The sequence below is a fragment of the Pituophis catenifer genome, unplaced genomic scaffold (assembly GCF_029215685.1).
Source record: "Pituophis catenifer annectens isolate HBS135680 unplaced genomic scaffold, rPitCat1.0.hap2 SCAF_7, whole genome shotgun sequence".
Taxonomy (NCBI): domain Eukaryota; kingdom Metazoa; phylum Chordata; class Lepidosauria; order Squamata; family Colubridae; genus Pituophis; species Pituophis catenifer.
In genome coordinates this window covers 52,163,592-52,170,847 of record NW_027256887.1, presented here as the reverse complement: position 1 = coordinate 52,170,847, position 7,256 = coordinate 52,163,592, and the positions used below count along the sequence as shown (strand labels likewise).

The 7,256-nt window shown below is 35.7% G+C and overlaps 1 pseudogene; it reads right to left on the bottom strand.

Annotated features, from left to right (window-relative positions):
* Window positions 1-3,471: 3,471 nt before the first annotated feature.
* On the bottom strand, window positions 3,472-4,267 carry LOC139319834 (craniofacial development protein 2-like; annotated as a pseudogene).
* Between the last annotated feature and the right edge of the window lie 2,989 nt (window positions 4,268-7,256).

Sequence of the window (7,256 nt, the reverse complement as noted above, 5' to 3'; positions counted from 1 at the left end):
CATGAAGAAACAAGGAGGCAGTATTCCTAGATTGCCTCTGCCATAAAGTAGATTGATTTGGGATTATCATTTTACCATTTTAGGAGAGAGAATGACTGGCCCAAAATCACTGTCTATCTGCCTAAGGCAGGACTAGAATTCACAATCTCCTGGTTTTTAGACTTGTGTGGTAATTACTACACCAAACTTGCTTTCTTTGTTCTTTCATTTAGAATTAAAATGTAACCGTGTTCTTGCAGTGCTACTGCAGTACGAAGTTATGCTTAATGGGACTGCATCTCCAAAAGGTGTAAGATAACTATAGTATCAATCTATGACACCTTTAAACAGCGGTAACATACCTTGCTCTTATCACAGAGGTCCAGGCTTTTCATAGAAACTCCTGGCCTTGGAAAGCTGTAGTATGCTTCACTTTCTGATGAATACGGTTATCTTTGCTTGTTTTTCTTGAGTTTGCTATCTCCTTATAACTTAATGCAAACTTGTTTTCCCTGGGCAACTCTGTTGCTGGATAGTTTGACTATATAATAGTTCCATGACCTTGCTTTGTATTTCATTCCTTGGCTCTGAATGAAGCCTCCAATGTTTGATAATAGTTTGTTCAGTGTTATCTCTATCTTTGTCCCTATGGGAGATTATAATTTTTTGTTTGTTAGGTTTTGGTCTTTGTTTGGTTGTTTTTCTGATTGTTTTATTTGGATTTTTATTTAAGGATTCATAATAGTGTTGTTTTCCTTTGATTCCCCATGTTCTGCTCATCAGAATCACTTTGTCTCTCTCTCTATATATATAAGATTAATAATATGCATTATTTTGAAATTCATCCCATCATTATCAATATGTAATACAGGAGTGGAGGCTGCTTCTCAAATATGCCCTTATCACTATATGCTCTATGCACAGTTGGGGGATAAATTGTGCATGGGCTATTATTATATTAAAAAAAAAACATCCTTTTGAGATCCACCAGTTGTCTTTCCTTCTTGTGATTAGAAGATTAATTCCAATGCCTCTACTTCTAATAAAGAAATATACTATCCTGAACTTAGCACAGTCATGTGTGAACTGATTGGATGGGAGCTTGGCGGGAATATGTTTCATAAACTTTGGCTAAATCTATAGCTAATACACAGTTAGTGAAAAATGTCAATTCAATAATTCCTGTATTTTATTTCTGGAATTTTCTTCAATAGAGTGATTCAAAGTTTTGTCTACCCAAATCTCTCAAAGCTTTTCACAATCTTCAATAAAAGTAGTCAATAAATTTAATCCCAGAAGCTATTTAGTTCTACATTCCTGTCTAATATAATTTCAACCATTCAGTTGAAAGGCAAGTCAGGCCTGTTATGACAACATGACACGCTTCTGGCAGAATCTTGTCAAAACTCTTTTCTTGGTAGGAATATTTATGGGCATGTTGGATGTTGTAAAGTCATGCAACAGTTCTAATATTTCTTACCAGATGCTGCAGGGAAGAGTTATTTAAGTAATGTTAGAGGGTTAAACTGACTAATAATAACTGTTTATTCTATTCCTATGTAACTTTAATAGGAGGTTCAGCCTGGCACTGAAAAGTCAATGGAAAAACACAAACAGACATGTTACTGTGTTAGCAATCATAAAACCCACATTTCTGTTAATTAAAGTAATTGTTTTTGTTTTACTTTTCTCAAATGTCCCAACTGACAAAGAAAAAACTCTTTTTGCTGATTTTTAAAAATAAATAAAAGTTAAAGTGCACCAGATTAATCACCATCCTTGTAGTTTATTTGCAGAAGCACTGAAGCAGTATGCAAAGCTTATACTAATCCTATCTGCATTTTCACCACCTTCTATTAAATATATCCAGGAATAAGGCTTTTTTTTTTTTTAAAGAAGAAGGGAAAAAGGGATGTGACATAAAGGGAATAAAATACTGTATTAGATACATATGCTAATTCCACTGATTAAGGATTGAAGCTTTAAAATCCATTATCAATAACAGTGTAACTGAATTCACAATCTCGAAACAAATTGAATCAAAATAGATAGTGACTCAGGTTGGGTCCAAGGCACACTGGAGTTAGCAAGAGCCTTTCCATTGACCTTTGTTAAACCTAGTAGAGCTTCAGTAGTTTTAATGAGGTTGGAATTGCTGCAGAATTACTACATTCTCATTCATATGGATTAGTGCTGTTCTCTCACTAGAAGCTCAGTCGTCTAACAGCTAAAGAGTGAAAAGGGGAGAAAGGGAGAGGAGGAGGGATGGAGAGAGAACAAAAGATAGTGAAGACTCTTCACTGGAGTTTTTATTATATTACAGCAGAGACAATATGCTATATATCCAATCTAGTTCCTTTCTGTCTCCAGAACTTCACTTTACAAGTATGTTGGCTAGATCTGCACATTATGTTCCACACATTTTAGAGCTGTGATGGCGAACCTATGGCACGCATGCCACAGGTGGCATGCAGCACCCTTTCTGTGGGCATGCGAGCCATTGCCTCAGTTTAGCTCCACCATGCATGTGCGCGTGTTTCCCGCCGGCCAGCTGGTCATCGGACCTTTCGCAGGCATTCTTGTGGGAGGCGTGGGGTGTCAGGGCACTGCGCGAAAATGCACAGGGGCAAGGGGTATGCGAGGGCCGCATGCACATTGCATTTTGCTGGTTTGGGGGCATGCACACACATTCGTGCATGCACACACACACACTTTGGGCACTTGGTCTGGAAAAGGTTAGCCATCACTGTTATGTATATAGTTAATTTGGGTATTCAAATTTTACAATATCCTATCAGATGAATTCATTAAAAAACATTACCTTCGAACTGGTTTTTCACCCAGAAGCCTTATTGGCAGCATCCATATTATTGATCACACCACTTTTTTTACTTTTAGTGGCTCTACTGCTGCATCTTGTTCAGGTAATGCCTAACAAGACAGAAAAGAATTAAGATTTAAAGTAGCATATTTTGTGATGAAAGCCACTCACATACAATTAACCATGCAGTATCATAAAATACATCTACTCTATCAGAGAAGTAAGACTAGTTGACAGAAGCATTTCAATAGGGGTTTCATACATTTCTGTATTCTCTGTACTTATTATATGCAAAAGGATTCTTCTATATATTAGTAATAGTAAGTGACGCAAATCCAAAACATTTACTACCCAAAATTCAACTGTAACCAGTTCAGAAATGTTTGATCATTCATTTTAAGAATAAATAGCACTATTCAATTGGAATATATTATTATAAAATCTCTTCTTATCCCTATGGATGGGACAGTGAGTATAAAAAGTCTACACATCCCTGTTATAATGCCAGGTTTTTAAGAAGTATTCCACCTTTAATATAATATGTAAACTGTATAATTCAATAGAAAAACAAACTGAAATATTTTAAGGGGAAAAAATCACAATAAAAATGTACAGTAACATAGTTGAATAAGTATGCACACCCTTAAACTAATACTTTATTGAAGTACGTTTTAATTTTCTGGTGATGTCCATGTGTAGAGTTCTCTCTTGGGTTGTTGGAAAAGAGTGTTTGCTATGACCATCATATTCTCTTGACAAAATTCTACCATCTTGTGCCCTGCTTCATTTTGTACTCCAATGCCAAACTTGCCTGTTATTCTTGTTTTCTTTTGGCTTCCTACTTTAGCATTCCAATCCCCCATGATGATAAGGACATCATTTTTTGGTGTTAATTCTAGAAGGTGCTGTAGGGCTTCATAGAACTGGTCAACTTCATCCTCTTGAGCAGCAGTGGTTCAGGCATAGACTTAGACTACTGTGATGTTGAATGGTTTGCCTTGGATTCGAACTGAGATCATTCTGTCATTTTGTGATTGTATCCCAGTACTGCTTTTCCTACTCTTTTATTGACTATGAAGGCTATTCCATTTCTTCTTGCCCACAGTAGTATATCTGATGGTCATCTGAATTAAATTCACCTATTCTTGTCCATTTTACTTTGCTGATTCCTAAGATGTCAATGTTCAGTCTTGTCATCTCTTGTTTGACCACGTCCAACTTGCCTTGATTCATGGATCTTACATTCCAGGTTCCTATGGAGTATAGATCTTTACAGCATCGAACTTTCTTTTCACCACCAGATACATCCAGAGCTGAGCATCCTTTCGGCTTTGACTCAGTCACTTCACTCTTTCTGGCGCTACTAGTACTAGTTCTCTTCTCTTCCCCAGTAGCATATTGGACACCTTCCAACCTGAGCGGCTCATATTTCAGCATCATATCTTTTTGCCTTTTGGTACTGTCCATGGGGTTTTCATGGCAAAGATACTGGAGTGGGTTGCCATTTCCTTCTCCAGTGGATCACGTTTTGTCAGAGCTCTCTGCTATGACCTGTCCATCTTGGGTGGCCCTGCACAGCATAGCTCATAGCTTCATTGAGCTACACAAGCTCCTTTGCCATGACAAGGTAGTGATCCATGAAGGGGACTACACACACATATATAGTATAATTTATCAATGTAATTCAAATTGTTTACATGTCTGCGACCTCCTTTATTCTTACTGCTCTCTTGTTTTCACTTCCCCAAGTGAGTTTATATTCATACGGCTAAGGGAAAGTCAGTTATTCTTGACCATTTCTTTCTAACAAATCATTTGAGTCACTGTAATTAATTTGGACAGTGTAAGTTCTGAATGTTTTTCTTTTAATTATCTTTGAGGCAGCATTCATTATGGAAACGAGCTGTAATTATTTCAGCTCCCTCCTCTTAGCTTTCAAGATTATATTAAAAAGTTGCACACTTAAGAGAGGCATCTTTTCATATCTTGCAATATACATGTTACAGTAAATGTCACAAATGGTTTCATTGCATTATTAATGAAATTCAGCTGGGAAGCTATTAGGGTTGCATTTCACACCTGTAGAGTAACATCAGAACTATTTCAGTGCCACTTCCTTAATAACCTGTTGGGTTCTGAACATCTACAAAGTATTTCTGTTTCAACAAATACACACTTAGGAATAGGCATCCACAGCAAGCCATTATGAAGGAAAAATTACAACTTGCATGCAGTTATGTTATGAGGCAAACTCACAACTAGATGCTTACAGTCTGCTGTTGATGCCATTATGTATGTTGTTTGTCACTAGCTCCTTTCATATATGCAGTTAGGACATATATGGCTCTGGAAAGCAATCTGAAACAGTAATGGCTGATTGTAGCTTCTTTCACCTTGACCTTTGGCAAAGAAAATGTTAAAAAGTCACACAAAAGAAGACTTGTTTGTTTATCTTACAGTGAATGAAGAATACTGGAACTCAGAATAATAGACTTAGATTTCTGGGAAGTCTAATGTTTAGCCGATCCTGATTTTGTACCTTAACCTCCACAAAGTTATTATGTGGAACTGAGAGAATTTAGGAAGCTCTTCACAATTCCTGTAAAGAAGAGTATGAAATAAATAGTAATTTGCTTCTATATAAGATGGACATTTTGCAAATGGAACCTACTAAATGAAGCATGTATATTGTATTTATATTTATTCTTTGGCCTGCCTTTTAATTTCAATTAACTTCTTTCATTCTGTGATGCTGTCATTTTTCTGTCTTTGGGACTGAATAGACTTTTCTGCAGACACCAACGTGGATATTAATTGATGACCACTAGATAGAATAGCTGGATACTATATTTTATTTTGTCTCATAAAATATCCCGGTTTTATTTGCTATATTTTTGTCAGGCTGCACCATTTACTGGACACATTGACTCAGAATAGCACTTCACATTTACAGCCATGAATTCCTGGTTTATATATTTTCTTCTGTCAGATGGTCCACTCAACCTTTATGTGGCCGCAAATCAGAGTCAGGGGCAGATTCCAGTTTACCTATATTTTGCGGAATGTTATTTTATGCCAGCATCTTTCATTTATTTTATATCTGCCAGCTTACTAACCACTTACTATGAGAATGAATTTGCTGCAAGATTGCAGAATCAAAGATAGCACAATTTATATTAATGTTTAAGAGATGCATAAACACTATAAATTTTTAACCTATAAAAATATCAACTTCCTCATTTTTACTTGTTGATTTGATTTTTTTTATCAAGAAGACATTCACATGCTCTTAAAAGTGCCTTGATATCATGCAGAGCTGTTAATCAAGAACACAAGAGTGGAAATACTATAACTTCTCAGGAGTTTCATAATTTTTTTTATTATAGCTCTTTTCTGTAGATTTCCAGTTCATGTGAATGTTAGAAATAAATTATGGGAAAGAGGTAAAGAAAAAACAAATAAACAAGTAAGCTACAGCCATTTGTGGACTGGAGAAAACAAACCAAACCAAACAAAAATGGGAAAAAATCCTCCCATGTACCCCGATTTTAGATTTTTAGTAACTTGGTTATTTATAGGTTTATATGAACCCTTGCCAGCAATGCTGTTTGAAAGCAATTATACATATTTATATTTACAACAAGTTCTATTGTTTTTGTTTATATTTTAATAAAGGAAAATGTGTACCTTATTTTTCTTTTAGTCACAAAAAATGAATCTAAATTATTAGAATACAACTATATATATAGTTGTGTGTGTGTGTGTGTGTGTGTGTGTGTGTGTGTGTTTAAGAAACTCTAATGCTGATCAGCTGTTCTAAGAGATAAAGCCCAACTCAACTGGAAGGCATGAAGCGGAGAAATGCTGAGATTGCATATTTGCTATGGTTGCTTATAAAAATAAGAACAGATTAACAATATTAATTTACAAATGAAAGATAAGGGAACACTAAATCATGCAATCAGAATTTTCATTTTAATCCCCAACTGGGCAGATTAAGTATGCAGTTATAGTGCTAGTACTGCTGGTCATTTTTAAAGGTGACTAATATCAAAATATGGATTTGGGAACTGTTTTCTGAAAAGTCCAAACATAAATGAGAAAAGAATTGATTTGGCTTTTGTTATATACAACTAGATAAATTAAAATGTAACCTTTTTTTCAGCACAGACTGTTGAGGAGACAAATCAGAATCCCTTCCAGTTGTCCATTTTATTGCTTTTTTGGTGAATGGTTTCCAAAGGCAATGCAGCTTAGCCACTTCAGAAATGTGTGGTGGAAAAGATTTCCAAAAACAATGCAGCGTTAGCCACTTTGGAAGTAAAATGAGCCAGGTCAACTGTCTCATCAACAATCAAGTTATGGATGAGTTGGGCTTTACTGGCATTTTCTTTGATGTGTTACTTAATCAAGGCAATAATGCTTTTACCATTGTCTGAGCTGAGTTTTACAACAC